Source organism: Phyllostomus discolor, chromosome 11 (genome assembly GCF_004126475.2).
Source record: "Phyllostomus discolor isolate MPI-MPIP mPhyDis1 chromosome 11, mPhyDis1.pri.v3, whole genome shotgun sequence".
NCBI classification, from domain to species: domain Eukaryota; kingdom Metazoa; phylum Chordata; class Mammalia; order Chiroptera; family Phyllostomidae; genus Phyllostomus; species Phyllostomus discolor.
Window position 1 is genome coordinate 37,906,437 of NC_040913.2, and position 16,303 is coordinate 37,922,739.

The window sequence follows — 16,303 nt, forward strand, 5'->3', positions numbered from 1 at the left end:
GCAGTTCTCAAAAAAATGAAAACAGAAAACTTCATATAAAATTGTATATTTTAACATTATTCTTGATTTAATCTCTGTCCCTGCTTTTCTTTTCATTGGTAAAAATGGATCCATTTGTCATGTTCCCTTAAGGTATAAAGAGGGAAAGGAAGACTTATATTAGATACTTGAAAATGAATGTCATTTGACATTATTTCATGCATGTGTCCACTCCATTCTGACCTCGGTCTAAGGTGGCTTTGAAGAAATTTTTCACAGTAAAGTAAACACTTTAGTTATGCTTAATCACAATAACAAATATTAAACTGCTTTCATACATTTCTTACTATATTGTCCTGAGATAGTGACCATTAAATAGACTTTTGTCATGAGACAGAAAAGAAGTAGATAAAAATTTTGCTATGTGCTTATATTTTTAATGTAAATAATTTGAATTTCTTAATCATAGAAAATATCTACATAGGTCTCCTCATTTACCATATGTTGCTTATTTGCATATTAAATTAATTATGCTTTCTTTTTATCCTGATTAGTATACATGCCAATCTAGTCTACCACTCTGAGATTAATAGTTCTAAAAATGTCATCCTCAGACATTTCTGAGAACTATCTGTGGAACCATCTCAAATTAATTAAAAACAGTTTTCTCAGGACTTATCTGCTCAAGGCTTTTTATTTTCCTCAGTATTATACTTTCTGAAACTAAAGACCCCATGGAAGAGCTGTTGACTGGACATAGAGTTAATTTTTACTGGAGCAATTACAAAAATTTTAACCTTATCTCACATTAAGAAATCACAATCACTAATTTCACACAGGATTTTACTAACTTATTATAATACAGCAGTTAAGTGACAACTGCAAGTAAAAAATTGACCATTATGGTCTATAAGACTTCCAACCAGTACCCAGGATCAAAGTGTATGCCAACAACCCCCTGGCCTTAGACCACCTCAAACTTCTTCAAACAGCCATCTTTAGTTAAGTCCAGTTCTTTGAGGAAAGGCAACAACTAAAGTTTTCCTCCCAGTGAAGAAATCTTTTCTTCCCTTAGTTCCAGTCAATCTTAAAAGCAGGTAATAAAGAAAGTCTCAGGTAAGATCATACCATTTTTCTTCAGCTAGGCTCCTACTCTCTGGTGAACAATACTTCTAAATATATTTATATATGATTAATCCAGATTTCAAAGAAAAAGTCTCTAAATCTCTATTAACTCATCAAATTTTACTTATTTTATTCATTTTATTTTTTGTACTTTTTTTATTGTTGCTCAAGTACAGTTGTCTCCATTTTCCCCTCAACATGATCTCTGCCACACCCATCCCCACCGTTCTCACTCAAACCTATCCTTTTTGGCTTTCTCCATGTATACTTTATACATATTCCATGATAGCCCTTCCACTATTTTCTCCCATTGGCCTTCTCCCCCTGCCACTCTGGTTACTGTCAGTTTGTTCTTTATTTCAATATCTCTTGCTATATTTTGCTTGCTTATTTGTTTTGTTGATTAGATTCCATTAAAGGTAAGATCATAGTGTATTTGTTTTTCACCAATTGGCTTATTTCACTTAGCATAATGCTCTCCAGATCAAACCATACTGTTGTGAAGAGTAGGAGCTCTTTCTTTTTTGCATAGTACTCCATTGTGTAAATGTACCACAGTTTTCTGATCCACTCATTTACTGACGGGCACTTAGGTTGTTTCCAGCACTTGGCTATTGTAAATTATGCTGCTATGAACATTGGGGTGCCAGGTTCTTTTGAACTGGTGTTTCAGGATTCTTAGGGTATAATCCCAACAGTAGAATTGCCAGATCAAAAGGCTGCTCCATTTTTAGTTTACTGAGGAAATTCCAAACTCTTTTTCACAATGGCTACACCAGTCTGCATTCCCAACAGTGTACTAGGGTTGCCTTTTCTTCACAGCCTCACCAGCACTAGTTGTTTATTGACTGTATGTGATGGCCATTCTCACTGGTGTGAAGAGGTATGTCTTTTTGGTTTTAATTTGCATCTTTCTGATGGCTAGTGATGCTGAGCAATCTTTCATATGTCTCTGGGCCCTTTGCATGTCCTCTTTGGAGAAGTGTCTGTTCAGGTTCTTTGCCCACATTTTAATGGGGTTGTTTGTCTTCCTGGAGTGAAGTCATGTGAGTTCTTTATATATTTTGGAGAAAAAAAAACCTTGTCTTACGTATCATTGACAAATATATTTTTCCATACAGTTGGTACCCTTTTTGTTTTGCTGATGTTTTCTTTAGCAGTGCAGAAGCTTTTTGTTTAGATGAAGTCACATTTGTTCTTTCCTTTCTGTCCCTTGCTCTAGGGGATGTATTGGTGAAAATATTGCTGTGTGGAATATCTGAGATTTTCCTGAACTATGTTCTCCTTTAGGATTTTTATGGTGTCTTGATTTATATTTAAATATTTTATTCTCCTTTAGTTTATTTTTGTATATGCTTTAAGTTAGTGGTTGAGTTTCATTTTTTTTCTGCATTATCTATACAGATCTCCCAACACCATTTGTTGAAGAGAATATTTTTACTCCATTTTATGCTTCTGCCCCCTTTTTCAAATATTAATTGACCATGGAGACATGAGTTTATTTCTTGGCTCTCTATTCTATTCCATTGGTCTCTATGTCTGTTCATATCTCACTACCAGACTGTTTTGATTACTGTGGCCTTGTAATATAGTTTGATATCAGGTATTGTGATCTTGCCTACTTTGTTCTTCTTTCTCAAAATTGCTTTGGCTGTTCAGGGTCATTAATGGTACCATATAATTTTTTAAAATGTTTGTTCTTTATCTGTAAAATATGTCATTTGGTATTTTAATAAGGATTGCTTTAAATCTATAATTTGCTTTTGGTATTACGGACATTTTGATTATGTTAATTCTACCAGTCCATTAAAAGGGTATATGTTTCCATTTATTTGTGTCTTCCTTAATTTATTCAGTATTGTGTAGTTTTTTGAGTACAGGTCTTCCACCTCCTTGGTAAGGTTTATTCCTAGGCGCTTTATTTTTCTTGTACTCAAAGCAAATGGGATTTTTTTCCTGATTTATGATTCTAATAATTAATTATTGTGTATAAAATGTCTTCAAGATCTGAAACTGACTTTGTATCCCACTGTTTTGCTAAATTCACTTATTAGGTCAATTAGATTTTTTTGCTAGAGTCTATAGGATTTTCTATGTGCACAATCATGTCATCTGCAAACAGTGACCACTTTACTTCCTCCTTTCCAATTTTGATGCCTTTTACTTCTTTTTCTTGTCAGATCACCAGTTAGGACTTCCAATACTATGTTGAATAGAAGTGGTAAAAGCAAACAACCTTGTCTCCTTCCTCATCCTAGTGGGAAAGCTGTTAGGTTTTGCCCATTATGTATGATCTTGGCTGTGGGTTTCTCCTATATAGACTCTATTACTTTGAGGTATGCTCCCACTATCCCCACTTTCCTGAGTGTTTTTATCATAAATGGGTGCAGAAATTTACCAGATGCTTTCCCCCAATCTATTGATATGATCATGTGATTTTTGTCTTTCCTTTTGTTTAAATGATGTATTACATTTACTAACTTGTGACTATTGTACCATTCTTGCATCCCTGGGAAGAATTCCATTTGGCCATGTTGTATGATCTTTTTAATATACGCTGCATGCAGTTTGCCAATATTTTGTTGAGGATTTTAGAGTCTATGTTCATCAGCAATATTGGCCTGAAGTTTTCTTTCTTTGTTGTCTTTATCTGGTTTTGGGATTAGGATGATGCTGGCTTCATAAAAAAAAGTTTAGGAGTCTTCCATCATTTTGGACTTTTTGGAATAGTCTGTGATGGATAGGGGTTAGCTCTTCCTTAAATGCTTTGTAGAATTCTCCTGTGAAATCATCTAGTCCGGGGCTTTTGTGCACTGGGAGTTTTTTTTTTTTTTTTAAGATTTTATTTATTTATTTATTTTGAGAGAGAGGGGAAGGGAAGGAGGAGAGAGGCAGAGAAACATATGTGTGGTAGCTTCTTGCATGCCCCTCACTGTGGACCTGTCCTGCAACCCAGGCATGTGCCCTAATTGGGAATCGAACTGGCAACCCTTTGGTTTGCACGCTGGCACCCAATCCACTGAGCTACACCAGTCAGGGCCTGTTGGGAGTTTTCTTATTACTGCTTCAATTTGTCTGCTGTTACTGGTCTGTTCAGACTTTCTGATTCATCTTTATTCAGTTTTGGGAAACTACATTATTGTAGAAATTTGCCATTTCACCCAGGTTTTTAAATTTCTTGCCATATAGTTGGCTGTAGTAATTTCTTACAATCCTTTGTATTTCTGTGGTATCAGTTGTAATATCTCCTCTTTCATTTCTGATTGTGTTTGTTTGGGTCCTCTCTCTTTTTTCCTTGATGAGTCTGCTTAAAGGCTTGTCGATTTTGTTTATCTTTTCAAAGTATCAGCTCCTGGATTTATTGATCCTTAGAATTGTACTTTTAGTCTCTATGTCATTTGATTCTGCTCTGATCTTGGATATTTCCTTCCTTCTACTTGCTCTGGGCTGTCTTTGTTGTTGTTCCTCCAATTCTGGGAGGTGTAGGGTTAAGTTGTTTCTTTGAAATGTTTCTCTTTTTTAGGTAGGCCTGCATTACTATAAACTTCCTTATTAGGATTGCCTTTTCTGTGTTCCATAAGTTTTGCATTGTTGTGAGTTCCTTGTCATTTGTTTTCAGAAACTTTTTGATTTCTTCCTTAATCTCAGTCTTGACCCAATCATCGTTTAATAGCATGATATTCAATCTCCATGATTTTGTGTGCTTTGGGTTTTGCTTGCCTCTATTTAATTTAGTTCTTTTAATGGGGAGTCTTCCATTCTTTTTCCTTTCTTTGTCTTCCCATTTTGGTGACTCTTTTTTGTTTGTTTCTGTGATTCCCGATGCTCTGTTTTTCTAGCTGTCTTCATAAGGTAAACTTCTGTGGAGGAGTTCTGTGGGATTCAGTGATGTGGTCTTTTTTATCTCTATTTCTGGATGCTTTAGGGTTGCCTTTCATTTGTTTGTGTGGGCTCTCTTATTGTGCTTGGTTTTTACTCATTGATGGCTCCTTTGTTGGTGGGTTTTCTCCTCTAGTGTGTTTATTTGTATTCATATTCCCACGTTATCTTTTTAAAAAATATTTCATCTATTTATTTTAGAGACATGGGGAAGGGAGGGAGAAAGAGAGGGAGTGAAACATCAATGTATCGTTGCCTCTAGGACACCCCATACTGGGGATATGGCCTTCAACCCAGGCATATGCCCTGACTGAGAATCAAACCAGTGATGCTTTGGTTCACAGGCCTGCACTCAATCCACTGAGCTACACCAGCCAGGGCCTCCCACCTTATCTTGTATGTGATAAGGGTCAGGGTGAAGGTAAAATGCACTATGAAATTGGAAGAGTATTCTATGGAGTTTAATGTACCAACAAGTAGAGAACAGATAAGAGATCCTTTGGGGAAACACAGCAATAACCACCATGTTTCACCCAACTAGCCATATTTTAGAAAAGGTGAAAAAGAGATAAGACTCTTATTAGAAGAGAAAAAGAGCCCTGGCTGGTGTAGCTCAGTCAATTGAGTGCAGGCTGAGAACCACAGTGTCGCAGGTTCGATTCCCAGTCAGGGTACATGCCTGAGTTGCAGGCCATGACCCCCAGCAACTGCACATTGATCTCTCTCTCTCTCTCTCTCTCCCTCTCTCTCTCTCTCTCTCCCTCTCTCTCTCCCCCCTCCCTTCCCTCTCTAAAAAATAAATAAATAAATAAAAATCTTTAAAAAAAAAGAAGAGAAAAAGAATGTGAGCTGACTCCAGAAAGCAGAGGGCTTATGTGAGGTTAGATGGTGAGATATAGTGAGAATAAAAGATAGAAACTTGATGTAGTGTGTGAGAGAATAAAATCAACCACAACAGTAATAAAGCTAAAGTAGATAGTGAAATGGACTAAGACCAAGGAAGGGTGCTGTGTGAGATTTGACAACAATAATATGACAAGAAATATATGATCACCCGTTTTTAAACATTCTCTGAAATCTTTGGCTTCCACTTCATATAAGCTGGGATTCTGTTGGCTGTTCACTATGTTCTTCGGAAGATTGGCTAGGTATCCCAGTTGGGTGCACAAGTAAATGGGTTCAGCTCTCACATATCTCATTGCCATCTGCCTTCCCCAACACTGATAATTTATACAATTTTACTTACAAAGTCACATTATCATGTATTCTGAAATATGTTTTATTTTTATTTTTCCCCTAAAGCAATGGGTAGGTATTTGCTTTGCATCTAGTGACTAAAAAACTCACTTTTCATATTTCCTCCAGAAAAAAAGGAAGATGCAATCTAAAAACTAATTACATTTTCCAGTACAGAGCAAAGCAAATAGTCACAATGTCCCATTGGCATAATACCAACTCTAGAAATCATGAGATCATCCCTCCACTAAACACTTTATTACATTTTTTTCTTTCACTTCTTTGCTTATGACACTTCTCTGTCCTGGAATGTCATCAACTATCACCCTCCTTTGGCAGTAAAAGTCTGTTAAAGACCACCATCAATATCATACAGGTAGTGAATCTCTTTAATCCTTCTTACAAAAGAGAGTCCCATTAATCTTAACTTGTACACTTTTATTGCAAGTTCATACTATAAAGTGCCAGATCACTTGATCTATAAGACCCTGAACAAGCAAGACACTACCTAATTCTCTGGCCTCATATCAAGCAAGAGATGAGGCTTACACATTGCAACCTTCTGGCTTATATATCCCAACCTTACTGGCTTTCTTTCAGTGCCTTTAATTCCCCTTGCCATTTTTCTCTCAAGACTTTTGTTCAAGGATTTTTCTTACTAAATTTACACTGGCACCTCTTTCATTGATTTGAGAAGCCATTTGTGATGTCTAAGAGTAGATAGTAAGTCTAGTTGTATAATCTTGTTAGGGCCCATTTTTATTTTTTCCTCTATGATATAGTGAAATAGAAAAAATTTTGCATATGTGATAAGGATTATTGTAGTCTGGACAACTAACCTGGTTCCTGGGCTATCATATGTGTTCAATAAGTATTTATGCTATAAAGGAGTGAATGAATATGCACATCATCCTATTTAACATAAGCTATTTTACTGTTAAAACTAAATGTGTATCTATGGACATTATGAAGTCCATATCTTTAAATTCTGGAGTACAAATATTTTCAAGAAAAGATTTTAACTCTTCAAAATACTTCTGTAGGGTTAAGAAAATTTTAAATGAAAACTTTAATGAAATTCACCTGAAGATAGCTATGTTGTTGATGATATTGGATGGAGAAGCTTTGTACTAGAAATAGGGCTAGAAGCCTCACTGCAGTGGATTGAGGAATAAATTAGAAATCAGAGGAATGATAAAAGGCATTAGCTCAAAAAGTATCCAAAGCCATGAGATGTCATGTGTGTGTTTGTGTTTGTGTATATATGTGAGGATATTTATATTTGGGTGGGAAAGATGTAAAAGTGTTTAATGTTATGAAGATCATACAGTAGGGAATTTGTAGACATGGAGTGTAGGCAACATAATTGACATACAATGTTACATTAATTACAGGTATACAACATTATGATTTTATATTTATGTATATTTTGAAATGATCACCACATGTATACTGAACATTCGTCACCATACATAGTTATAATTCTTTCTTGTAGTGAGAACTTTTGAGATTTACAATCTTATGAACTTTCAAATATGCATCACAGTATTATGAACTATAGTCACCGTACTGTATATTACATCCCCATGACTTATTTATTTTTATTGTGTTGGCCAAAAAGTCAATTTATTTTTTTCTGTAAAATAAAAGTCCCATTTTTTTATTTTCATCAATAACTTTATTGATTCAGATATTTTGAGTACGTTGGCCATCTCCCATGTGGTATAATGTTGATTGTTTTCAGTTAATGTCTCAATTTGATCCCTATCAACTTCAGCTGGTCTACCCAACTATGAACCATAGTCCAGTGAGAAATCTCCAAATCTCCAGCACAAAACTTTGCAAACCATTTTTGGCACATTTGATCAGCCACAGGACTTTCTCCTTGCACTACCCAAATCATTTTTGTGTGTGTTTCACTTACATTTTTACTTTTCTTAAAATAATAAAGCATAATATGCAAAAATGCTGCGTATTTTCTTCCAACTTAGATTTTAAATATATTTTATTGATTATGCTACTACAGTTATCCCATTTTTTTCTCCCCTCTATTCCTTTTCCCCACCCACCAGCATTCCCCAACCCTTAGTTCAAGTCCATGAGTAGTACATGTAGGTTATTTTGCTTCTACATTTCCTATACTATATTCTTAACCTCCCCCTGTCTATTTTATACCTACCATTTATGCTTCTTATTCCCTGTACCTTTTCCCCCATTCTCTCTACTCCCCCTCCTTGCTGACCACCCTCCATGTGATCTCCAGTCCTGTGATTCTGGTTGTTTTCTTAGTTTTTTTTTTTTTGTTGTTGTTGTTCTTTTTTAGATTCTGTTGTTGATGGTTGTGTTTGTTGTCATTTCACTGTTTATATTTTTGATCATCTTTTTCTAAGATAGATCCCTTTAACATTTCATATAATAAGGGCTTGGTGATGATGAATTCCTTTAACTTGAATTTATCTGGGAAACACTTGATCTTCCCTTCCATTCAAAATGATAGCTTTGCTGGATAGAGTAATTTTCAATGTAGATTCTTGCTTTTCATGACTTAGAATATTTCTTTCCAGCTGCTTCTGCCTCTAAGGTTTCTTTTGAGAAATCACCTGATAGCCTTATGGGAACTCCTTTGTAGGTAATTGTCTCCTTTTCTCTTGCTGCTTTTAAGATTCTCTCATATCTTTAATTTTGGGTAATGTAATTATGATGTGCCTTGGTGTGTGCTCTAAATTTGGGGGGACTCTCTGAACTTCCTGGAATTCCTGGAGGTCTATTTCTGTCACCAGATTAAGGAAGTTCTTCATTTTTTTTTCAAATAAATTTTCAATGTCTTGCTCTGCTGCTTCTCCTTCTGATACCCCTATGATTCAGATGTTGGAATATTTAAAGTTGTTCCTGAGGTTCTTAAGCCTTTCCTCATTTTGGAGGGGTTCTTGTTTTTTCATTCTGTTCTGGTTGAATGCTTTTATTCCTTCTTCTCCAAACTGTTGATTTGAGTCCCAGTTTCCTTCTTTCACTGTTGGTCCCCATATATTTTTCTATATTTCATTTTCCATAGCCTTCACTTTTCCTCTAATTTGTGACCATACTCAACCATTTCTGTGAGCATCCTGATTACCAGTGTTTTGAACTCTGCATCTGATAGGTTGACTAACTCTTCATCACTTAGTTCTATTTTTGGAGCTTTTATCTATTCTTTCATTTGGGCTACATTTTTGCCTCTTGGTGCACCTATTACATTGTAAGGGGTGGAGCCTTAGGTATTCTCCAGGGTGGGGCAGCCCACACCACTGTGTTGTGGCACTGTATGTAAGGGAGGGGTCTGAGAGGGAACAGTGCCACTTGCTTGGCTCTGGGTTAGCATTCAATTACTTCCCCCTCTACCCAGAAGCAAATTGGACCTTTCTGGTACTGATTCCACATATCTACATATGCCTCCATCTTGGCTGGAAGACTTCCATCTTCTATATTAAAATAGCCACACAAAAATTTACCAATTTTTGTTTTTTTAATGGATGCTGATATAGCAGCTGTACAGTATAATCTAATAAAATTATTTTAAATGAAGTTTGAGAAAACTGTTACTAGAACCATCTTATGGAAAAAAACAAAATTTTTGTACAATCCAATATAATTGTAAATTTGTACTTTCTGATCACCTTCACCCATTTTGCTTACCCATCATTCCTCACTTCTGGCAACTATTTTTTTCTTTGTATCTATGACCTCAATTTTTTTTTCAGGTTTCTTATTAAGTAAGCTCATACAGTATTTTTCTTTGTCTGATTTATTTTACTTAGTATAATGTTCTCAAAATCCATCCATGTAGCAAATGCCAAGATTTAATTATTTTTAAATGCTGAATAATATTCAAATTTCTCTCTCTCCATACATATATATACACACATACATTATATATGTATATATACACATAGTATATATATATATATAATATCACATCATATTTATCCATTTAATCATTAGTGGAAACCCAGGTTCTTTGCATTTCTTGGCTATTATGAATAATTCTGCATAAAAATAGAGGGTCTGTATTTTTTTTAAGAATTAGGTTTAGTTGATATGTGCCTTTATTATAATTGAAGGGAAGAGGAAATGTATAAATACGATTGCATGTTTAGAGGAAAAAATATTGAGGGATTTACTTTTTGATAAGAGATAAGACAGAAGTGTTAAAGAAGTGTTAAAGTAGGGTTGGGAAATTGTAGAGAAATAATTGAAACCTCTGCTGTATTAAATTGAATCATGGTCCATTGATGAATTTATAATTAATAGGTAATATTAATTTTTTCAGTAAAGTTGAAATAGAAATTTCTAATATTCTCAATCTCTAAATAAATAGATAATAAATATCAGAGGAGGATTCAAATTCAGGAAGGAATCTATTTAATAGTTATACTGTTTTCAGAAATTTGTAGCAATCACATTTCTCTTTACATTATTGAGTGGTGTCCTTTGCCTAGTGGGTCAAACATCAGCATTGCCTCCTGTGTGTGAGAAATGGCTTCCTAAGTGAGTTTTCTGGACTAATAGCAGTGGTGTCAAATGGGAATCTGTTAGGAATGCAAGTTGTTAGGCTACCACCCCCAAAGAACTGAATCAGAATAGCTCAGATTGCTGACTAGGTCAATCAAACGTGATTCTGACACACACCACCATCTGAGACAAATATAGAGTATGGTCACAGTTCCTGAAGGCATTTGATTTGTTCCCCTGATTATCCACAACAGGGTTACTCAACATTAAAGAACATTGGATACTGTGTTAGGACATTTTTACTTTCCAGACAGGAACTTCTTATTACTGTACTGAAACACCCAATGATCAATGTTTAAAATGATCTAATCCAATTTAGACATTCTTAAAATTTTCTGAACTATGGACTATGGATAATATTCTCATCTGTTATCTGGTATTAATGTTAATACTTCCCTGGTTTATTAAAAAATACTTTTTGTCTGTTTTTAAAAATTATTTATGCTGTTACAGTTGTTCCTGCTCTTTTTCCCTTTTCTCACCTCCATTCAGCCCCACTCTCTCCCCTCCCCACTACAATAACCATATTGTTGTCCATGTTCATGGGTTGTGCATAAATGTTCTTTGTTTAATTCCTTCACCATTTTCATCCCATCTACTCACCTTAACTTCTTTTTCTGTTAGCTGTCAGTCTTATATGTATCTAAGCTTCTATAATGATTTTGTTCATTAGTTTATTGTGTCCATTAGGTTTCACATATAAGTAAGATTATATGGTATTTTTCTTTCCTTGACTGGCTTCATTCACTTAGCATAATATTCTCCATGTCTACCAAATCTTCTGCAAAATGTAAGAGTTTCTTCTTTTTACTATTGTATAATATTCCATTGTGTAAATGTACCACAGCTCTTTTCATCCACTCATTTACTGTTGGGTATTTAGGCTGTTTTCAAATCTTGACTACCTTAAATATCACTACTAAAACAGGGGTGCATATATATATTTTTGTATTGGTGTTTTGGAATCCTTAGGATATATTCCCAGAAGTGGAATGACTGGGTCAAAAGGAAGTTTTATTTTTAATTTTCTAAGATACTTTCATTTTCCACAGTGGCTGCACCAGACTGCATTCCCCCCAATAGCACAACCTTTTTGACACATCCTCACCAATACTTGTTGCTTGTTGATTTATTGATAGTAACCATTTGGATGGGTGTGAGGTGATATCTCATTGAATTTTTAATTTGCATTTCTCTGATGATTGGTGCTGCTGAGCATACATTTATATATCTACAGGCCCATTGTATGTCCTCTTTGGAGAAGTGTCTATTCAGGCTTTTGTCTTTTTTTTTTAAGATTTTATTTATTTATTATTTATTTTTAGAGAGGGAATGGAGGGAGAAAGAGAGAGAGAGAAACATCAATGTGCAGTTGCAGGGGGCCATGGCCTGCAACCCAGGCATGTACCCTGACTGGGAATCGAACCTGCGACACTTTGGTTCGCAGCCCATGCTCAATCTACTGAGCTACACCAGCCAGAGCAGAAAGTTTTCATCTACACTACATGAGTATTCTCGGTATTTTTCAGACATTATTTTGGACTAAAATGCATACTTTCAAGGTATATTCAGTATCTTGACTACTCAGGATATTTGCATTTTAGATGACTAATGGTGTAGTTTCAAACAACAAAATTTTAAATATTATTTCCTCTCTTAGGAATTTTTTTAAAATATGCCTATCATTTGTATATTTTTATAAATATATAAAGAACTCCCATGACTCCACACCAGGAATTCAAACAATCCAATTAAAATATAGGCAAAGGACTTGAACAGATACTTCTCCAAGGAGGACATATAGAGGGCCCAGAGAATTATGACAGGATGCTCAGCATCAGTAGCCATCAGAGAGATGCATATTAAAAGCACAATGACATACCACTTCACACTAGTCAGAATGGCTATCATAAACAAATCAACAAACAACAAATGCTGGTGAGGTTGTGGAGAAAAGGGAACCCTATCATATTGTTGGGAGTGCAGATTGGTGCAGCTGCTGTAGAAAACAGTATGGAATGTCCTAAAAAAAAGAAAAAATGGAACTGCCTTTTGACCTGGCATTTTCATTGCTTGGAATATACCCAAAGAATCCTGAAACACCAATTCAAAAAATCTGTGCACCCCAATGTTCATAGCAGCATAATTTTCAATAGGCAAGTGCTTGAAATAGCCTAAGTGCTTAAATGAGTGGATCACAAAATTTTGGTACATTTATACAATGGAATACCACACAGTAGGAAAAAGGAAAGAGCTCCTACCCTTCATGACAGCATGGATAGAACTGGAGAGTATTCTGCTAAGTACAATAAGCCAGGCAGTGAAAGAAAAATACTATGTTATCTCACCTATAAGTGGAACCTAATCCATACAGCAAACAAGCAAACAAAATAGAACTAGAGACATGGAAATAAAGAACAAGCTGACAGTAACAAGAAGAGAGGAGGGAGGGAGATAACAGGGGAAAGAAGGAGAAGGGTCATCAAGGAACATACATAAAGGGCTTATAGATGAAGACAATGTGGGGGGAAGAACTGAATGAGGGAGGTGGGGGTGAGTAGGGTGGGAGAGAGTAATGGGAGGGAAATGAAGACACCTTTAATCGAACAACAATAAAAAGTAAAATAAATTAGGATAAAAAGTATACCTTATATGTGTAATTAGTTGAAATATTGGAAACAAGTAACAGTGAAATAGTATTCTATGTTGTAATATATCCATTCTTCTTACATCCTCATTTTCATGTTATGTGTCCTTTGTGTTCTGTCCTTTTATATTTATGTTTTTTTTTTTATTGAAGTATACTTGACATACAACTTTATATTAGTTTTAGGTGTTTAACATAATGATTCAACATTTATACATATTATGAAGTGCCCATCACAATTAGTCTAGTTAACCTCCATTATTATACATAATTGCATATTTTTATGTGATAACTTTTGTGGTCTACCCTTAGCAATTTTCAAATATGCAATATTTTATTATTAACTATAGTTGCCAAGTTCTACATTACATCCTCATCACTTATTTTTTTCTTTCTTTACTATTATTGTTCTTTAAAAATAATCAGCAGATCATGTTAGGAAAAATGAGCTAATGAAAAATGTTTCAAAATAGCTTCTTTGGGGTTTGACCATGAGTATATTATAATATTTTTATCTGCTTGTGTAGCAAGTTGTGCTTTGTTTGTAAGTTATACCTAGGTTACCTTAAGTACAGGCATATATTTATCGACAAAATGAAAATACAAATTCATATGTATATTCAACATACACCTTAGTAAATTTTGCTTCTGTCCACATTAGTAATATTTTAAAACATTTTAAAGCAATTGTGGGACTGTATAATGAATGGCATTTGTATTCTAGTTCCTTAAAAATATTTATAGAGATGGATATAATGCTGCTGGTAGGGAAATCTTTGCTTGCTGAGTAAATCACAGACCTTAGTAACAAGCAATCTGGCTTTGATGTGACAGGAAATCCACAGAGCACTCTCATACTATAAATAAATCATTAATAAATCATTTCAAATAAGTTGGACATTCTTCCTTAACAACATAATTGTTTGCTTAAAGGAAATGTGCATTTTTGGGCCCTGCTATGGATAGCAAAAAAATGTACTCATGCTACATGCTACAATTATCATAACAAGAATAAGTGAGGGTTTTTGCATAAGGGAAAATGGATTCGGTGTGAATTATAACTTTTTGTACTAATCCAACAGCATATTCCAATTAAATATGGACTACATTAATATAAAAGCATTGTCAGTGATTAGCATAGGATATGACTCCCTTTTGTACTTATTATTCAATTAAATATATATTATGTTTAATACATCAAAACACCTGCAGTCTTTGATACTCCTTATATATTTTTCATTTCTATAAATAAAGGGGTTGATAAGCACAATTTACTTTATGCTGCTCTGATCATACACAGAATTATCTGAGCTCTCTGTGTTTCCATTTAAGAGTTATTGCAGCAAACTGGAAATATGTGAGATAATTTTGGATAGACAGCCCTTGGGATAAGGGACTTCGAACTGCATAGATTTTAGAGTTTGTCTACAATTAATTCCTGTATTGAGCCCTTAACTAACTTGGAGTAGACTCATCATAAGCATTGACTGATGAAATGATGTATATCCTCTTAGATCATATATAAAATATACAATCAGTGATGTTTCCAAACTAACACTGTTGCAATCTAATTCAACAGAGAAAAAAACTTCATATGAATAAAAATGGTAATTCATTTAAAAATATACCTAAAAGCATGTATTCTACTTTTTATTCTTGTTCCTCACTTTTAATGAGATTAATCTAGTTCCTCACCAGTTAGATGACAAACAGGTAGCTGCCACTCACCTTCCATAAAGACTTTCCTAATTGTCATTTCCCAATACTTCCCACATGATTCCAAAATATTAAAAAATCTGAGGTTTTTCTAAGATTCCACATATTTCAGTTCTTTGCCTTTCTTAGCATATTTTAGAGGTATTGTAATATTCATATAGTGCTATTATATTTAGTGGCAATTCTTCCATTTCTAACCAATACAATAGTCTATATCATCCCTTTTCTTTATTATTATATAGTTCTTCTAAAGCTCTACATCCTGGGGCATATATTACTTTTTGATAGCTGCATTTATAATTTGTCTCAAAGATAATTTTTGCTCTACAAAATTTTGACAGATGATGGCATTACTTACAGTGCTTTTACACTCAGTTTCCTAAGCTACAGTTTCATTCTTTCTTATTTCAAAACCCTTTTTGTAAAAGAAAAAATAAATATTGCAATATCACTTTTGAGAAATCATTCTCTTTTTCTTTGCCACTATCTACAACAGCCTCATTCATAATTTGCTTCAGTTTTACACATTATGAGGCAGAAAACTCACATCAAGTTAAGTAAAGAAGACAGATGAAAGATAAACAGTAAAAGAGAGTATCACATCCTACAGCACTTCAGTTATGTACTCATTACTTCTTAATAAAATGTTTTTAAGGAAACCACCATTCCCCTAGTAACCTGGATAAATGCAACCTTTACTCACCTTCCTGAAGCAATTTCATTTTAAAGTGATGACATATCAAAACCATTTTCATTGCAATGAAATCACTATGAAACATACAGCATTTGAAAAACTAAGATACTAAGCCCTTTTCTTTATTTTCTTTCTATCCAAATACAAATAAATATGCCTAAAATTGTGTAACTAGACAGTTTTTTTCTCTGATAGGTAAGATTCTTTTTTCAAAACTAAAGATGTAAGGTCAGAGATAATGACTCATTCAAGATGGTTCTTTTCTGATATTCCGAATGGAACACACCGTCCTTCCAACTGCTCAGTTTCTGGGCCTGGAGCTCCTTAGGTTTGTTCCTCAGCTTCCTGTGCATGATAAGCACAGGAAAGCCTGCTCATAACAGATTAATTGTGGAGATTCCATGATAAGTGTGTATTTGGCCAAGCAGAGGTAACACAAACACTAGAGGGTGGGAGGAAGAAGGAATCAGCCTAGTTTT